This window comes from Pleurodeles waltl, chromosome 4_2 (assembly GCF_031143425.1).
Source record: "Pleurodeles waltl isolate 20211129_DDA chromosome 4_2, aPleWal1.hap1.20221129, whole genome shotgun sequence".
Lineage (NCBI taxonomy): Eukaryota > Metazoa > Chordata > Amphibia > Caudata > Salamandridae > Pleurodeles > Pleurodeles waltl.
In genome coordinates, this window is record NC_090443.1 from 390,075,847 (window position 1) to 390,096,515 (window position 20,669).

At 41.3% G+C, this 20,669-nt stretch overlaps 1 protein-coding gene across 3 annotated transcripts in view; it reads left to right on the forward strand.

Annotated features, from left to right (window-relative positions):
- The window catches only part of LOC138292777 (beta-1,3-galactosyltransferase 2-like), a 165,620-nt gene that overhangs the window by 126,689 nt on the left and 18,262 nt on the right, over window positions 1–20,669 (forward strand). Inside the window, exon 1 of one of the 3 annotated variants that reach the window (XM_069231539.1) lies at window positions 20,574–20,628. The exons of the other annotated variants lie outside the window; for them this stretch is intronic. The gene's annotated coding sequence lies outside the window, so the exon portion shown is untranslated. Of the gene's footprint in view, window positions 1–20,573; window positions 20,629–20,669 lie in introns of those variants that run through there. 3 annotated transcript variants of the gene reach the window in all.

Here is a 20,669-nt window from a genome sequence, read left to right on the forward strand (position 1 = left end):
GAAAAACAAAACACTTGAAGAATATTTTGTTCTTTTTAGCCACGTTTTTGATCCTGCCATCATGTTGCTAAAAGGAACAAAATATCCTGTGTTTTGTTTTTCCTCTTTCAGTTACCAGCATATAAAATAATACAGAAATCTTAAACGAAACATAAATACAGGTTTAGATAATCAGATAGCAATACATTATTTTACATTACATTCTGCATGTATGTTTTTTGACCACTTTAAGGACTGGATGTAAACAAAGTCAGTCTGGAAACTTGCCAAGTCGCGCTTCCAGGCCATCTTCATTTACAAGTACTTGTTGAGCCTTTTGCGCCCCCCTCCCAAAATGAAACAACGGCCCCCAAGAGGGGCACGCCCCACAGTTTGAAGACCTCTGCACTACACCATAAGTGAGGTGGAAGTGATACTAATGAAAAGGTCAACAGACTACATTTGCCAGGGAAACCTCTCTGTACTGTGGACCCTGCCCAGACTTATATTACTTGTTTAGTTTCGGCATATTTATGTAAAGTGGAGAGGGCAGGATTAGACGTTACATTTAGGGATGGTGTCTGTCCACCGCAGTGAATTGCCCGCATTGTTAGGAGTGCCTTCAGGATGTATTTATAGCACTTGCTACATGTGTTGTGCCTATTACTAATCACCTGCAATATTTTCACATAATGGAAAAAAATGGCAGAAGTAGATTGCAAGATCTTTTATTTAGGTCCTGGGGCTGTAAGTGATGGCTGGGCGATGTTTATGATGGATACTGTTGTTTACACTGGAGTTTCATGCCATAGGGATATTTCATTCCATTTGGATGACAGTTATTAATTAATATTGAAAACTTGTCTCTAAAAAGGTGTCAACAGCAGCAGTCAAGAACCTCCAGGACGTTGTTAACGGACTGGAACTCAAATACAGTATGTCATAGTAATTGCACTGAATATGCTCAATATGTGGCCACGCTTATAGAGTAAAAACTTTTATAATGGCCTATTTCATATGGGTGGGGCTCAGAAATGAAGCCCCTAAAATGTGATCTGTTACCACTGTTGGTCCCACTGCTCCTCAAAAAGCATCTTCTAATGTGTCTTCGTGCACACATTGTCTCTGCTCTCACAAAGGGCCAGATTTATGGAGCCCTTGCGCCATTCCAATGCCAAATTACACTGTTTTTTTATGCTAGTGTGGCGTTGGAAGGGGAAGTGCTGCACCATAATTACAAAGTGGCGCAATGCTTGCATTGGGCCACTTTGTAACCCCTTGCGCCACATTATGCCTGTGCCAGGCATAATGTATGCAAGGGGGCATCCTGGCGCTAGGGGAGCCATAAAAATGTCACAAAGGAATCTATAAGATTCTTTTGCACCATTTTTTTAGGCATTTCTTAAAGCCTGCTAAGTTCAAGTTCTGAAAAGAGACTCCCATTTATTACAATGGGCCTCTGGGTGCTTTGCAGGATTAGCATCATAATTTTTTATGCTAATCCTGCAAAGCGCTGGACTAGTGTAAAATATTATGATGCTAGTCACCCTAACTACTGCCATAGTGCGCCATATTGTAAATACAGTGCTATCATGGTGACGTTAGGGGGCGCTAAGGGGAGCAAGGAAAGTGCCTCAGCACTAGATGCAGCCCCACTTTTCAATAATATGCCCCATAGTTTCTCCACATGCGCAAGACTTCCTCTGAAGTGATACTGGCAGGAAGGGTGCTTGAGGAGTGGCTGCATAATGTGAGATGGTATGACATGCAAGATTAAGGGGGAAGGAACAATACGAGCATGGTGGAAGATAGAGCTGGTGGCAGAGGGTAAGACCATGAGGGATGAAGGGATGAGAAGGGAAGTAGAATGGCCCTTTAACTTGATGCCTTTGCTTTTTAAACCCTAATTTATGCTTACTTTTCGGACCGCCCTCGCATCCCTAACAACCCAGCTATTGTCCGTTCTCTTCTCGAGGCTTCTCCATTCTCATTTGTGACGTGGCGTTTGCTCCTATTCTCTTCTCGACCATAGTGGACCACCAGCTCTCGAATAAGTCCTGTGACCACAGACTGGCATTTGTGTCATCACAGATCACAGATCAGCATCTTTCAAAGGTGTTTAACAAACAGAGACCAGCATCTCTTAAAAACATTTAATTATCACAGAAAATATAGCTCATGTAAACATGGTTTGTGTTTCTGACTTCTCCACTTGACCAACTATATTGAGGGATCCTGGACAATGGATTCTAAGCACTGCGCAGCCTCCATAAATAAATAGGCTTTATCGTAAGCAAGGCGTGGAAGGCATAGATATGTTAAAAACAGCACCATCTTTATTAATTGTTCCTAATAATATAATAGTTGTAACATTAATTGTAATAATATTTATCTTTAGATTAAAATAATGCTAGTATTAACAATAATTACAATAAGACTAATCACACCATTATCAAAGTAAGCATAGTATTGACAATGTCTATTATGCTTTGCTAAGTGCAAGTATTTGCATACTCCTGATGAGGATATTGTATTTACAGGTGGATCATACTTGATACTGGCTGGCAAGGTTGAGATATATGCGAAGCAAAGTGTAGCTTTATATGCATCAATGTGTGTGTCGAATGACTTTGTGGTTTGTTTTATCCTATTCGGGTGTGCTGTTGTCAATTGTTTAACTTTGGTTGGTTGTTAGATTTCATGGGTTCTTAAGTCATTGTGTGGCTTTCATGCTATTCTCTCAGCATGAGGCGGTGGTAGATTTATGGTAAATTCTTGAGAACAGTTGATGTTTACCTTAATGAGAGGTATACATGTGTTACTTTAATTCGGAAGGATGTACCATGGAAGCAGCAAAGGCTTAATCAGTTATTTGGTTTGGAGCTGAGTTGTCCATATGATTCTGCAGGGCATTGTATCCAGAGTGTATCATTGGTGTAGGCCTAGGTTTGAACATAGCTTTATATGCATGTAGGGCTTAGATGGCGAAATGCTTAACCAAGTGTAATGCTTGGAATTTTTTTTGGGTTGTACATGATGGAGTAATGGATTGTGTCTAACAAATGCTCTTGCTGTGACATAGATGTTTTGCTCTTCAAGATGACAATGATGCAGGGCTATTTTGCAGGCAAGAACCACAAAAGAGTCATTTTAAAATCCTATGGTCACATATCACACAGCAACCACTCGAACAACCAAACACACCAGCCCCGGCTGCCCTAAGTGCTTATTTTAAACTGATGGTTTCTATTGAGGGCTACCAGCACTCATTTTTAGGGACCAGCTCTTACTTTTCCTCATTGGATATTTCTCAAGAACAAGAGAGGGAAAACACGCATTTGCCTATAATCACTTTTGACCCATGGACAGATCTGCACAAAATCTGACAATCGCTTGGAGTAGTCAGGCAAGGTTCAGCATGACAATGTTCATGGTTATCTGTGCAGGGGAGAAAGATGAGTTTTCCCATTTAGCTCCCACAGAAAGGTTTGCTCACACATACAGCAAAAGCTGAGGGAAGGAGTTATACCAAACTTGGCAAAGTTGGAAAGTGCACATCTGGTGGTTTGGTGTAACTTCGTTCAGTAGGTCTTGAGATGTAACCTTTGGAAAAAGATGGCAGGTGGGTTTGAAAAGGTTAACACTTTTGCATATCTTTGTCGCTTAAAGTTTCAATTGTTATATATGTTTTACATAGGGTCGGCTTTAGGGCGTTGTGACTGGTGCAGCTGCACCTAGCGTTGATTTTGGTGGGGGGGGATTCTGTGTTTAAAAATAACTTATGTGTTTAAAAGCATGTGAACTGCCTTGTCCAGAAATCAGGCAACATAAAAAATGTCAAGATAACGCTGGTGATTAATGTTCCTGCTTATGAGAGATCAGAATGTTGTCTAGAGGCAGTTTTGACTAAGCATAGTGGCACACAGTGGCAGCTCCTCCGCTATGGCGGAGGAGCGTCACCCCCCACCCCGCCAACAGCAGCAGCCGCAAACCTTTCACAATAAAACAATAATAAACTATGTTTATTATTATTTTATTGTAAAAAGGGCAGGGCCATGTGGCATGACAGAGACACGCATAGCACTCTCCTCAGCACGCATGTGTGTTTGGCTGGCCGTTTCGGGCTAGGCAAACATACATGCACACTGTGCTCTCTCCAACCCGGCACTGTGTTCCCGGGTTGGAGCAAGCAGGCAGACACACCTAGTCTGCCTTGGAGCACCAATCCAGGGTGCTCCGGACAATCCTAACGCTGCTTTCATGCTGCTAGCAACATGAAAGCAGCATTAGGAATGGCTGCAGGGTAGGCTGGGTGCCTGTGCCTGCAAGTGGAACCAGAGGAGCGGTGCAGAATTATTATTTTCATTTATTGAAAATTTTTATGTTGCGCTTTTTGTCCCCCCTCACCCTCCTGCCCGCCACAACAGATGAAATAGACCCCTTTTGGGCTTAAAACTTTGGGAGTCTCCTGCCTGAATTGCGTCTTTTGGCATATACGGTTGTACTATCACTGCCTCTTCCTTCTGCCCTCAATAGTGTGTTATATTGCCACAGTCTCTCTTGCCTGTACTTCATATTTGGCTTGTTGCTCATGCCCCTCTTTTCCCTGCCCTCCATGGTCTGCTGTGCTACCACTGTCCCTCCCGCTTGCCCAGCACGATCAACTTGTTGCCTTTTCACCCTCCTCCCTGCCCTTAATTATCTGAGTCTGTGCCCCTGACTGCTGCCTCCCACAGTATTCTAAAAAACAACTGGATTGTGAATATTTTATATTTATTACAAAAGTGTGGCACACATGAGGTCATCTTGATGTAATCAAAACTGTAATACCTAAAGCATTTCCTTTTGAAATTATAAAAAATAGAGGGCCTTATTATCATAGAAAGTATGGTTGGTGCTCTAAAAAACTAAATAAGGTCTGAGTTCTGAAATAGAGACAAAGCACTTTTAAATTACTTGCTATCTTTATGTTTTTTTTCTAGTTGATCACTTGATCATGTGTTTCACTTAGAGAAGAGGATGTGGTGTCATGGCTAGAGCTGCAGACTTTGCAACTGGGGAACCAGGATCTAGTTTCTGCTTCAGTGCGAAATCCTGTGATTCTGGGCAAATCACTTAGGACCTGATTTAGAACTGAGCGGACAGGTTACTCTGTCACAACGGTGACCGATATCCCGGCCACCAAAATCGAAATCTCATTAGATATAATGGGAATTGAATTTTGGCGGACTGAATATCCATCACTGTTATGATGGAGTAACCCATGTGCAGAGTTCTAAAAGAGGCCCTTAATCTCCCCATGCCCAAAACCAAAATGAATTCATCCTTGTGTAATGTAACTGATGCTCATACAAAGCACTCCAATACCTTGGTGTCAAGTCTGCACTATATAAAACTGCAAAAGCAAAGAAATAATTAAGAGTTATGCACATTTCTGTCATTGGGCTATACTTGGGCAATATTTGACTGAAATTGGTGCTACATTTGAGCTCTTTTTTCTCTGGTGTCTATTTGGGGTAGTTTGCGTTTAGGCCTCCATAACTTTTTCTCCACATAAGCTATCCATACCCAATTTGTGTCCTTTTTTCCAACATCATGGGGATTCTAAAGGTACCCAGAGTTTGTGGGCTACTCTGGAGGAGATCAAGAAATTATCCAAAATACAGCTAAAATTTGTTTTGGGGGGAAACATTGGAAAAAAGTGCTGCAGAAGAAAGCATCTTTTTTTCCTGCAACTGGCACCAACTAAGGGTTTGTGGTTGTAAAATAACCTTCTTCCCAGCTTTCAGGAACAGGCAGACTTTATTAGGAAAAACGAATTTTTCAACACAGTTTTGGCATTTTACTGAGACATACCCTATTTTTACTATTTTTTGTGCTTTCAGCCTCCTTAGAGTTAGTGACAGAAATGGATGTGACACCATTGGTGAATCCCAGACAGCTAAACATTTCTGAAAAGTAGATAAAATTCTGAATTCAGCAAGGAGTCATTTGTGTAGGTCCTTCAAGGTTTTCCTATAGGTAGTAACAGTTGAAATAAACAAATATTGAAATTGAGTTGAAAAAAACAGCTATTTCTGTCTACATTTTCTTCTGTAACTTTTTCAAACTATGGCATATTTTTTAAAGCAATATACTGTCATGTCTCCTGGACCCTTTTGGTTGCGGGGGTTTATAGGGCTTGTAGGTTCATCAAGAACCCAAGGTACCCAGAGCCAATAAATGGGCTGCACCTGGCAATGGGTTTTCATTGTATACCGGGTATACACCAATCGTAAAATATAAAGAGTGGAAAAAAGTATCAAGGAAACCTATGTATTTCTGAAATGTGCACAAGATATGGAGTTTAGAAGCAGTGGTTATTTACACATCTCTAAATTTGAGAGTCCTCATACTAGCATGTGAATTACAGGGTATGTCTAAAAATGACTTCTTTCTTTCACACTGTCTTACATTTGGAAGGCAAAAATGTAGAGAAAGACAATTGGCAATAACACTTGTTTTTTTATTCTGTGTTCCTCACAAGTCTACCAATACAAATGGTACCACACTTGTTTGGGTAGGCCTAGTGCCGGCGACAGAAAATGCCCCAAAACGCAGCATGGACACATCACATTTTTCCACTGAAAACTGATGCGTTTTTTGCAAAGTGTCTTGCTGTGGATTTTGGGCTGCAGCTGAGATGGCACTTAAGGAAACCTACCAAACCTGTACCATTTTTGAAAACTAGACACCAAGGGGAATCGAGGATGGGGTGACCTGTGCCGCTCTCACCAGGTTCTGTTACCCAGGATCCTTTGCAAACCTACAAATTTGGCTAAAAAACACTTTGTCCTCACATTTGGGTGATGGAAAGTTCTGGAATCTGAGGAGAGCCACAAACTTCCTTCCACCCAGCATTTCCCTAAGTCTCCTGATAACAATGGTATCTCACTTGTGTGGGTAAGCCTTGTGCCCGCGACAGGAAACACCCCCAAACACAACATGGACACATCACATTTTTACACTGAAAACTGACACATTTTTTGCAAGGTGCCTAACTGTGGATTTGGGGATCTTGCTCAGCACCTAGGGAAACCTACCAAATCTGTACATTTTTTAAAACTAAACACCTTGGGGAATCCAGGATGGGCTGACTTGTGGTGCTCTCACCAGGTTCTGCAATCCAGAATATTTAGCAAACCTCAAAATTTGGCTAAAAAAACAAATTTTTCTCACATTTCGATGACGGAGAGTTCTGGAATCTGAGGGGAGCCACAAACTTCCTTACACCCAGGATTCCCCCTAAGTCTCCAAATAAAAATGGTACCTGACTTGTGTGGGTAGGCCTAGTGCCTGTGACGGGAAACGCCACAAAATGCAACTTGGACACATCACATTTTTACACTGAAATCTCACACTTTTTTTCAACGTGCCTAGTTGTGGATTTTGGCCTCTAGCTCAGCCGCACTTAGGGAAACCTACCAAACCAACACATTTTTGAAAACTAGACATCTAGAGGAATCCAGGATGGGGGGACTTGTGGGGCTCTCACTAGATACTGCTACCCAGAATACCTTCCAAACTTCAAAATGTGTCTGAAAACGCACATTTTCCTCATATTTTGGTGACGTAAAGTTCTGGAATCAGAGGGGAGCCACAATCTTCCTTTCACCCAGCATTCCCTCAAGTCTCCCGATAAAACTTGTACGTCACTTGTGTGGATAGGCCTAGTGCCAGTGACAGAGAAGGGCCTAAAACATAACGTGGACACATCAAAATTATCTATTACAAAGGTACCTGTTTTTGCAAGGGGGCACCTGAGTTTTTGGTCCTGGGTTCGGCAGCCATCTAGGGAAAATCTAACAAATACAGACATTTCTGAAAACTAGACACCCGAGGGAGCCTAGGAAGGTGTGACTTGTGTGAATCCCCCAACGTTTTCTCAGTCAGAATCCCCTGCAAACCTCAAATTTAGCTAAACATTCAAATTTTTCTCACCGTTCTGAGTGGGATCACTGCACCTGCACAAATGTTCTACCACCCAGTGTTCCCCTTGGTTCCCAATGAAAATGATACCACACTTGTGTAGGTGGGCGAAGTGCCTGTGACAGGGAAGGGCAAAAAACTTGCAGAAATTGAGGGGGAAACAAAGCTGGTCTAAAAGGCCAGTTTTTCCAAACTTGCAGAAGGTTCCATCTCAGAAATGTAGGGAAAATGTGTGGTTTCAGGAAAAGTTGGAGTTTGCAGGGCATTCTGGGTAAGAAAATGGCATGGGGTGCATGTAAAGCACACCACCCTGGACTCACCCAGATGTTTAGTTTTCAGATGTGTCTGGGTCTGGTAGGTTTTTCTAGGTAGCAGCGTGCAAAGTCCAAAAAGTGCAGCAGCTCACCATTGCAAGTGGGACAATATTGTGAGTTAGCCAAGCTCTCTTGGCCTATATTTAAAATCAAAACCCAAAAAAGTCAAATGTCCTCTTGCTTGCCATTGGGGTGAGATGCTTTAGTTTGCAAGAGGACTGAAAGATTGTTACCCTCTTCAATTGGGGTGGGGGCATACCCATACCCATAGTGGCTAGCAGCCCCCGCCCCTCTATTTTCTTTTTAATCCCCAGCATCTAGTGGGCTGTCTGCCTCCTCGGGGATGGATCAGGGTAATTATCCCATCTGCGCCCCGGGGGGCAGAACAACTTTGTCCCCATTTATTTGGGGTCACTAAATTGACGGGGGCGTAGGATGGTCAGTCAGGCCCTGCATCCTAGCCCCTATAATCACCCAACCCCCTGCCATGCACAGCCCTTGGCCATGCGTGGCTGGGGTGGTCACAGGGCCTAACCTGTGGCCAGTCCCTGTGGCCAACACCCTATAATTACCCAACCTGTGTCATTGTATGGAGAGACCATTGAATTAAACACTCTCTCTCTCTTCCATCCCATTATGGGATGGAAGAGAGACGGGGGGTTTAGGCTTTGATGAATTATGTACTTAGAATGAGATATGTTCTGACAAATTGAAAAGAAAGATGCATTTGTCAAGTAAAAAAAATTTGATGACCTTTCGTTATGTACCTTAAATATTTGAAGTTGAAAAGAAATTAAAGCAAGGAAATGACCACTAACACACATTGACTAGAAACCTCAAGCCTTCAGTGTGAAAGTTGGAGACCTTAGCCTCTAGGCCACAGACAGCTGCATATGGTGCAGTGTCCAGACATAACTACAACATGCAACCCAAAGATTTTGGTGGGAAAAAGCCCTCAATGTTCCATCACTATGAAAGTTTAATATTAAAAACATGCACAAATTAACAGACTAACTACCATGAGATAATAGGATTTGAGGCTTCTACTTATTTGTATTAATTTTGGGGGTCCGCAGTCCCAGCTGTCTCCCTGACTCCTGCTGGAGCCGGAATTGCTCCCCCAAGCAGGGAGATGCTTGAAAAAGCAGCTCCTTGCTTGCTGGAGCAATGTTTTCATCTGTTTCCCTACACCCATATTGGTGTGCAGGGAAACAGATGAACACTCCACTTTCTGCCATGAGGAACTCTTTGACAGCTCCCGCTTCCAGAAAGCAGAGTTATGTTTGCTTTATCTTGGTGGGAGCTGCCAGCTTCCACCAAGCAAAAGCAAACAGCTACCTCCGAAGAATGAGCACCTCTTGCGATAGCAGTAGTCGGTCCTGGGGGTGGAGGTCCTGAGGGCCATCCATGGCTCCACGAGGGGAAGCCCCCTACAGTGTAGTAATTAGTCCCAGATAGGTGGTGGTCCCTGGGTGCTGGGGGTCTGTGATGGACCCTCTACATTAATTCATTTCAGCGCCAGGGAGGTGGCGATCCTCAGGGCTGCAGAGGGGTCACACAGCCCCCTTAATTTGAACAAATTGCTCCAGGACTGTGGGGGGCACACGGGCCCCCATTTGAATTTTATGTTTAACCCCAGGGAGGTGGCAGTCCATGTGCTGTGGGTGGGGCGCAGGCCCCCCTGAATTATTTTAGCGTCATTTGCCCTGGCAAGGTGGCAGTCCCGGGGCGTGTTACATATTTTTAAGTGCCCTAGGTAGGTGATGGTCCTCAGGTCTAAGGGAGGGCCACACGGGTCTCCCTGCATTTATTTATAGAGATTTGACAGAGGGAGGTGGTGGTCCCTGGGGCTTTTATAAGCCCTAGGAGGGTGGGCCCCATGATCCCCCTCCTATTATTATGGTATGCCCCTGGGACCTGACACACTTGGGGGCAAAATAATAAAGCAAGTGCAGGTGACGGCACTTGCTTTTTAAAAAAAACATCCCATCAAAATTCTTGGATATTACAGTGATTTTCGCTGTGATTTAAAAAAATACTTTTAAGCCAGGGGGATGGTGGGGGGGGGGGGCGTGGGTCTTCTACCTCCTCCTGCTTCTTGTAAATGTAATCCTCCACCATGATATGTCTAGTAATGCACCAGAGGAACAGCAGTTAATTCCAAATTGTGATTACCTAACTAGCTATGCCCACCAATAACGAGGCAAAAGGATCCCTAGCTAATTTAGCCCAAAACTTCAAAAAATAAGCTTGACTGAGGTAAAAGAATCCCTGATATATACTGGGTCAATGGACCAAGGATCACTGAGGAACCACTCCGGACACAGATTGACATGGTTTGAAGAATGTGCACGCCACAGCCACAAAATGCCACTGCATCTCCTCAGACCCTCTCAGTCAAATGCTGATAGAGTGCAAAAGCAAAGGCACCTGCCCAGAGCGAACTGTCACCCTTAATCAAGAGCTTATAGTGTGCCTCACACCCTGCCACCATGGGAGGCAGAGGACACAGCGCCATGATACACGCTCCCTTGTTCAACCCTGCACCTGCGGGCCGATATGAGGACGTGCGCCAGCAGTGGCACGCACCACAAAGCAGAAAATAATGAAATTGTCTACTTAAAATGAATAGCAATCGTTACTCAGCACACAAAGGTACTAGAAATCAACATCCATCAATACTCTCACAGAAATATCCTAAATAGTGTCAATTAAACATTAAAAAGTGACATAGAAAGAGCACATAACGGAAGCTGCCATGAGCAGCAAAGAAAGAGGACATGAACTAAATGTTATACAATATTATACTATGAGGGACACTGTGATTGGACTATATGGGGCGGGTGTTTGATGACATTTTGATGGTATTCATGGGAGTTGTTTGTTTTTTGCTGCCGTGAGTTTCAATTAAAGAAGAATAAAGCAAATTCACAAAAAAACAACGGTTACAGGGACGTTATAGTTAGGTTCAGATTTTACACGCACAAAACCACAGAAATTCAGCTGTCACAGTTAGAGTTACTTCAAGTAACTATAACCTGTGCCTTAAGGGGTCCTCGCTATGCACTGCTAATTACCCGAGATATTCCATCACTCATGACATCTTCTTTGACATCATTAATAACATCACTGTAACATCCCTGTAACCTTAGTTTATTTCAGTGGAAAAATACTTATACATATATGTGTATATATATATATATATATATATATATATATATATATTACCAACAATCCTCCTGTGCATGCAGAGAGTTCCCGGACACCAAGTGGAGGTCCAAAAACTTTATTCACCAATGCTTCCTCCCAGAACAACGCGTTTCAGCCGTAGCCTTGATCACGTAACATTTGAGAGTGTCTCACAAACCAACTATATACCACACCCAACATGCACATAAGGACAAAAATAAAAGAAGGGCTATCAGATCACCCAGCTATCACATAGTGTGCAAATGTCAGCACCATCTTGGAATGTCTGGAATAGCCCATAAGCTGTAGCAAAATTGATCTTACAATTACAAAATTATCCACATCATTTACTCTCTTTATACATTAATTGAACTCCTATATAATCCTCCAAATAACCTACATATTGCATATAAAATACTAAATATTAAATATTAAATATTGAATATTATTAATAACCCAAACGGGCAAGACAATTTTTTACATTAATTAAATATGCGATATTAAATATTAAATATTATTAATATCAAAAATGGTCCTGAACAATTTTTAAAAGAACATAATGTTCACTGGATAACATTCTATTCCTAAAATATCCACATTAGTTTCTCTCATTGACCTTTGAATAATTACAATCATTTAACTGACCTTCATATTAAATATTAAATATTCAAATATTTTAAATGCTGTAAATATTAAAAGGTACTCCAATACTGTAAAATATGATATATATCAGATAACGTTGTATTCCTAAACACATAAATGCACCTTAGTATGCGAGTATACCTTGACAGCCCTATATTGATATTCAACAATTCCTATGCATACCACATGTCAAAACACCACCCACAATGTCACATCTATCACAAAAAAATTGAAGTGCCAAGGCTTTGCTCTGTTTAGAGCAACGCGCTCGTAAAGCGTTTTACCTGATGCTTTGTGGATTGTGGAAGCTATTAATTAGCACAGGATATTATTTAGCGTTTCTTGTGGAGTGCCAGCATAACATAAAATATAAATATGAACACGGCATTGGGACACGATTTAAAACATCTTAAAAGGGTATTTCAGATCATTTACTTGGAGAAATAATTCACCTTTTTGAGGGTTGAACTAGTCAGCTGTGGACAAATAACTGCAAAGCGGCCAGGAGTGGTAAAAAACTGTAATTGCACTTGGAGGAGTTCGGAATTTTCAACCTTCTAGTAAGAACTGTATTTCCCCTCTGTTTGGAATGTGAGTTCATGAAATAAAAATCAGTGTTTGATTTTTCCTTGAAAAATCTTTGGAATATTCGAATTGAAGGAGAGGGGGGTTCTAAATAAAATATAAAATAAAATTAAAATAATATAAAACAATAAGGAAACTAGTCTCTCTCTCTGTGGTGAACTTTTTCTACAACTGCGTTATATTATATTGAGGCAAACTTGTGGTGGTAGAGTGGATCAGAGATGTTGAGAATCCACAACTGGTGGTCCATTGGCTTTGTCACCAATATGGCTTCCTCCTTAGAGGTGAGACGGAAAGAGAAATCCAGCAAGCTTTTCTCTGCTCACATGATTGATACTAAGGGAAGAATGGAAAACTCTGCGAATGGTGGTTCAGAACTTAAGCTCCAATTACTTCACGAAAAAATGGAAAAATTGTCGAGGAAAGAGATCTCTAAGTGGTGGGAGATTGAATCTTTACAAAAATACATAGATGTGGAAAGAGTACCGAGAGGTCTGAGAATATATACTATACCTACGTATGAAGAACCGGACCCTGATATGTTAGAGGAGTGGGCGAAAAATTCAAAAATTAGCTCACTGAATATGATGAAGATTTTAATCAAATATGCGATCAAGGACAGGAAGAAGATTCTGGAAGAGATTGAGAAAGTTTCAATAGAGATTGTATCATTGACCTCAGAGGATGCAATAGAAGAATTTAAGAAGAACTTGGAGAAAAAACTAAGTAATTTTGAAGGAGATATTATGTCTAAGAAACAACGCAAGTTCTTACGAGATTTTAAAGGTTACCAATCGGGCAGGATCTTAACCTTCCATCGTAAATATGATCATATTTATGCGGAAAATGACAAAGAATTAATAGTTGAGAACAGCAATAGGGACTTCACGTTGGAGGTGGAAGAGAGTGATATCTCAGATGGGAACCAGTCCGATGTCTCTGACTCTCTTTTGGATAAAGGTACCGTTGCAGATAAAAATGCGAGTAGGTCTAATTTTTTTTAACAATTTCGCCTCTTAAACCAGGGAAGGACAGACCAAAGAAAAGAAACATTCCCACAACGGGGCAGGGGTTGAGGCACAAGAGGCAGAGGGAGAGGAACCAGGCAGCCAAGATACGGGCAAGGAAAAGAAGAACTCAGGCAAACAGGTGTAACAACCAGAGCTCGGAAAATGATGTGACAACAGTAGTAAACATATCAAAGCGAATATTAACTGAACAAGAAAAGAGCCTCTTGTCATTAGGCCTGTCGTTCTGCCCTAGAACGGATTTTGACTATGTACAGACAAGAATTTACCTTTTCCATCTGGTTAGAAAATTGAAATTAAAGAAATGGCATCATACAAAGGTCACCTCAGAGATGTTGGGAAGTGACAAGTATAATGTCAGTACATTAACCATTTCTGATGTGGAGGTATTGCATACGCTGTGAAGCTTACATGATGGTATTGAGGCTCATGAGGACCCTGTATTGAACTTATTGGATGTGGGCATAGAATTGGACTGCCCATGTCTTACTAAGTTTAAACCGAAATCTGTATTTTTACCAGGTGTACAATGTGAAGCGATTGATGTTTTTGAAGAGGATGTTATCAAGCAATTGAAGAAAGTGAGATATCAAATGAGAAAGAATGAACAACAAAATTTGACTAAGGTACAAAGTGAGGCCCTTCAAGGTTTGAAGGATGACAGTAGCATTGTTATCAGACAGTCAGACAAAGGGGGAAATGTTGTTCTGGACAAGGATGCTTATTTAGCGGAAGGATTGAGACAGGTGAATGATCAAACTTTCTATATACCAGTAAAATCTGATCGATGTCAAGAAATCCATACTCAATATTTTGAGATGTTGGTGGATTGGAGGGATAAAGGGCTGCTCAACTGGGAGGAATATTATTTCCTCAAATGTGACTCACCAGTAATTCCCATTCTATACCTATTACCGAAAATACATAAAAACACTGTGAATCCCCCGGGGAGACCAATTGTTTTTGCTATAGGGTCTCTCCTGGAGAACACGTCTAGGTATATTGATTACTTTCTGAGACCCTTTGTTGAATGTCTTCCATCTTATATTAAAGACACAACACAGTTTTTAAGGATTATTGATGGAATTGAATGGGAAGAGGACTATCTTCTTGTAACGATGGATGTCACTAGCCTGTATACTGGCATCCAACACGACTTGGGGTTAGTAGCAATTCAACATTTTTTAAGGGCTAGATCACTTTCATTTCTGATGCATACGGAAATGATTTGTGATATGATTAGTTTTTGCCTTAATAATAATTTCTTTCTCTTTGAGGACAAATTGTACAAACAAACACAGGGCAGGGCTATGGGAACTTGCTTCGCACCAAGCTATGCGAATCTGGTGATGGGCTGGTGGGAGGAGCAAATATCCACCAGCTCACCCGACTTTGATGAAAGAGTGATTTTATGGTGTCGGTTTATAGACGACATCTTTGTGATTTGGAAAGGTGATGAGACTTCGGCTAGAGATTTCGTAGCCTTTCTCAATAATAATGACTACAACTTACACTTAAGTGATCAGAGTAGTAAACAACAGATTGCATTTCTTGATGTGGAAGTTATAGTTCAAGAACAGTCATTAAGGACCAAACTCCATAGAAAATTGACGGCTGGTAACAGCATATTGAATGCGAACATTGCCCATCCACCAAATCTTATTGCCAGTATTCCCTTTGGGGAATTTTTAAGAGCCCGCAGGATTTGTAGTACTTGGGAGGACTATCAGAAAGAAAGTGACAATATGCTCTCACGTTTTTTAGAGAGGGGGTATAGGAGCAAAATGATTCTTCAAGCTAAAAATAAGGCGGATAACCTAAAGAGTGAGAATTTGATATACCCTGGAGTGGATTCAGATGCAGGTGATCAAAAGATAAGATTTATTATAACTTATTCTAATCAGTCAAAGGTCCTGAGAAAGATTCTGAATAGGAGTTGGCATATACTACAGAATGATTCCACCTTAGGTAGCACTATCCCGGAGGCGCCTGTTATTACCTTTCGCAAGGGTAGATCGTTGAGAGATGATCTCAGCCGTAATAGAATAACTAGGGATAGTGTCAGAGCTATGTCCCTTGATCATTCTGTGGGCTTTTTCTGTTGCAGACATTGCAAAGCATGCAAATATAGTAAAAATTGCCTTAAAGTAGGTGATGAGAATGGGCATTGGACGTATCAAATTCGAGGACACTTTAACTGCAATACAGATTTCTGTGTTTTTTGTTTGATGTGCCCGTGTGGGAAACTGTATGTGGGCAGCACAATACACAAGGCTAAAAAGAGGGTTCTTGAACACATCCGAGCGATTCGCAATTTTGATCGAACATACTCAGTGGCAAGGCATTTCCATGCCAAACTTAATGGGGGTGAGAGGTTGTTAAGTTTTGCAGTCATTGATCAGATTAAACCCAGTATCAGGGGAGGTAATATAGAAAAGAAGATGAGGATGTTGGAATCAAAATTGATTATTAGACTCAACACCCTGAGCCCTGGGGGTTTAAATTCAAGTGAGCAGATGAATGTGCATTTAGGTTAATTGAAGCTGCTGGATATGTGTATATATATATATATTTTTCGTCAGTCATTTTTATCATATTTTATTTATGTTTGTGGGTCTTTTATAGAAAAGATTTTTTTGTGATAGATGTGACATTGTGGGTGGTGTTTTGACATGTGGTATGGAGTAAGAGACACATATTTGTACACATGCATAGGAATTGTTGAATATCAATATAGGGATGTCAAGGTATACTCACATACTAATGTGCATTTATGTGTTTAGGAATACAACGTTATCTGATATATATAATATTTTACAGTCTTGGATTACCTTTTAATATTTACAGCATTTAAAATATTTGAATATTTAATATTTAATATGAAGGTCAGTCAAATGATTATAATTATTCAAAGGTCAATAAGAGAAACTAATGTGGATATTTTAGGAATAGAATGTTATCCAGTGAACATTATGTTCTTTTAAAAATTGTTCAGGACCATTTTTGATATTAATAATATTTAATATTTAATATTTAATATCACATATTTAATGAATGTAAAAAATTGTCTTGCCCATTTGGGTTATAGATAATATTCAATATTTAATATTTAATATTTAATATGCAATATGTAGGTTATTTGGAGGATTATATAGGAATTCAATTAATGTATAAAGAGAGTAAATGATGTGGATAATTTTGTAATTGTAAGATCAATTTTGGTACAGCTTATGGGCTATTCCAGACATTCCAAGATGGTACTGACATGTGCATACTATGTGATAGCTGGGTGACCTGATAGTCCTTATTTTATTTTTGTCCTTATGTGCATGTTGGGTGTGGTATATAGTTGGTTTGTGAGACACTCTCAATTGTTACGAGATCAATGCTATGGCTGAAACGCGTTGTTCTGGGAGGAAGCATTGGTGAATAAAGTTTTTGGACCTCCACTTGGTGTCCGGGAACTCTCTTCATGCACAGGAGGATTGTTGGTAATATATGTGGATGGCTAGGTCCACGCCTGGACCGCTACTGAAGTAGCAGCCTCGGATGTCTGGCAACGTTGGTGTTTTTTATATATATATATATATATATATATATATAAAACAAAGGTTACAGGGATGTTATAGTTAGGTTCTGAATTTACTCGTACAAAACCATCGAAATTCAGCAGTTATAGTTACAGTTCTTTCAAGTTACTATAACTCGCACTCTAAGGTAACTATAACTCACTCCCTTGCCATGCACAGTTTTCTTATCAATAATTTTATTGCAAACATTGTAGTGAAATCAAAGCTGCCATAGAAGAGCTCATCAATGACATAATATGTGGAGAAATTAGCTGTGCATGACTATGGCGCGCGTTATAGTTACCTTGGGCATGAGTTATAGTTACTTGAAAGAACTCTAACTATATCTGCTGAATTTCTGTTTTTTTCCAGTGAATTGCTATGGTTTTTTAACGTAATTCCTATATGTTATTCCAACCCCCGATACGCACTGCCTTGCAGCCAAGCCCTTATAACCACCCAATCCTGCACCATTCATGGCCTTTAGCCGTGCGCAGCGCAGGTTGGCCACTGGGGCTGTCTCTGTTAGTGGATGTGTGAGTGGGCGCATGAGTGCCTGAGTGGGTCTGAAAGTGGGTGTGTGAGTCTATGAGTGGGTCTGAGTGGGTGCATGAGTGTCTGAGTGTGTGTGTGAGTTGGCACCTGAGTGTATGAATGAATCTGTGTTTTTTCTCTCAAATGTTTCCATAATTGTGAATATTTTGCTAATAATTTGTGGACATTTGTGAGAATTCGTGATTTTCTCGAATATCTCATGCCATGACTCAGAATTATATTAAACCTATAATTGCCCCTAAATCACACCCCTGGGGTCAGGGAGAGCCACTCATAGGCTCACACACCACCCATAGAAATTCACTAAAAAAAAACAAAGGTTACAATGACATTATAGTTAGGCATCTCTTGCCTCTCCTACGATAAGCATGTTATTTATTTTGTTCAGCTCATGTATATAAAAGATAGGTATGCACTGAAAGAAAATCACAAGTATCTGTCTCCATGATTAATTACCCAAATAATTTAAATTGTGCCTTGTAGGGTGTCAGAGTTGCACATCACACTCATGTTATACAGAGACAATATATCATACAAGTGTGTAAACTAAGGCACAGGAAATGGTGCATTAGACAGTGATATTTACAGAACTGTCTATTGCAACAGTGTAAAAGTAGCAGTCACATATCATCCTTACTGGTAGGTATTATATGATGAGAGCATGGTCAGTAGAAACTCAAAGTCACAATTTAAAGCATAATAGAGGTTGGGGTTGTCTGTACCAAGAAGACTTTGTTGCTTTTCAAAGGGATACTTTTTAGCAACCTTAGAAAAAATGAGATTGAGAAAAGAAAAACAATAGGGTTCTAAACCCATGCCTTGAAGTTTGCATGCATCTCTGTGATGTCAGTTCAAAGCACACTGGGCTATATTAGAAGAACTGCAACTTATAAACTCCAAGTAACAAAAGGATCTCTGTGTCAAAAGCAGTAGCCCACATACCTATCTACATAAGCCAACCCTGTCCCTAGGCAGAACACAGATCTTTCCAGCAAGAGCAGTAAAAACTAGGGTTATCTTGTCATTATTATCTACTCAAAGCTTCTTGGTACACAAAAATCTGTGCAACTGGTGACTTAACCCTGTCAGATAGTTTTTAAGTGCACCATCTTGGTCGCCAATTAAATACGCCACAACAGGTTTCTGTGGGCCATATTTATACTTTTCGACGCACAACTGCGCCAACGCAGTTGTGCGTCAAAAAATCTAACGCCGGCTAACGCCATTCTGACGCGCCATGCGGGCGCCGTATTTATTCAATGACGTTAGCCGGCGTTAGCCAGCGGAGCTGCCTGGTGTGCATAAAAAAAAATGACTTACACCAGGCAGCGCCGGCGTAGGGGGATATGGAGCTTGGGCGTAAAAAAATGGGGCAAGTCAGGCTGAGGCAAAATTTTCGCCTCAACCCGATTTGCACCATTTTTTTTTACTCCCAACCCCCATTGAAATGACTCCTGTCTTAGCAAAGACAGGAGTCATGCCCCCTTGCCCAATGGCCATGCCCAGGGGACTTATGTCCCCTGGGCATGGTCATTGGGCATAGTGGCATGTAGGGGGGCACAAATCAGGCCCCCTATGCCACAAAAAAAAAAAAAAAAAAATACTTACCTGAACTTACCTTAAGTTCCCTGGGATGGGTCCCTCCATCACTTGGGCGTCCTCCTAGGGTGGGCAAGGGTGGCAGGGGTGTCCCTGGGGGCATGGGAGGGCACCTCTGGGCTCCTTCCGAGCTCACAGGTCCCTTAACGCGTGCCCTGACCAGACGTTAAAAAACGACGCAAAAGTGGCTGGACGTCATTTTTTTGGACCCGCCCACTCCCGGGCGTCATTTTTGCCCGGGAGTGTAAATACGGCGCACATGCCTCTGAGTCATTTTTTAGACGGGAACGCCTACCTTGCATATCATTAACGCAAAGTAGGTGTCAACGCTAAAAAATGACGCAAACTCCATGAACTTTGGCGCTAGACGCGTCTAACGCCAAAGTATAAATATGGAGTTAGTTTTGCGTCGGATTTGCGTAAAAAAAAACGACGCAATTCCGGCGCAAACAGAGTATAAATATGCCCCTCTATGTTTCTCCTTTGTTGTCAGATTCTTTGTGGCAGAGTTTTTATAAAATAAATGAATAAGTTGACTGTCTCCACCCCCTAATGACTCACCCCCTTTGTGCTGTCACTCCACCCCCTCATGAACCTGAACCCTAACTCCAGAGTATTTTTTCTAATTCGAGCACTGATTACTAGCATTGTCATCATTATTACTGTGTAAACATTCCCCACTCCAATGGTTCTCCTCATGTCCTGCTCCCTTAACGCAGTCATATCCCAATCCGACGCCTGTTCTTGGAAAGATGAAAGGCAGACCCCGGCCTCCCGCAACGTGAGCCTGTGCTCTGTAGATTCAACACGGATCGCTGGAGAATTACCCTCGTAGCTATTTTACAAGCCGTGAATCCCAATGTAATTTACAAAGCTATCTTTGCAGTGCGTGCATTAATCTACCGAGCTTTCGTAATGGGAACCCATGTAAGCAGCACACATAGCTGTACAGACTGAACACAACCCATTCAGCTGGCTTACCAAATTGTAACATGTGACCTGTGGTTGCATTGATCTCTGCAGCAAGGCTGAAATCTCTCGGCTAGCTTAACGAGATTCCCCATTGGTCTTCTAGTTCCGTAGATACGTATGACAATTGACAGTAATCAGACACCTTGATCTTCTGACACACATTCTTCGAAGCCCAGTACTGCCATCTGATAACGTCTGTCTGTTCAAACCGTGCAGCGCAGAGATCAGGTAAAACATCGGCGCCAATGTTTATCCCAGTGCATGACTTT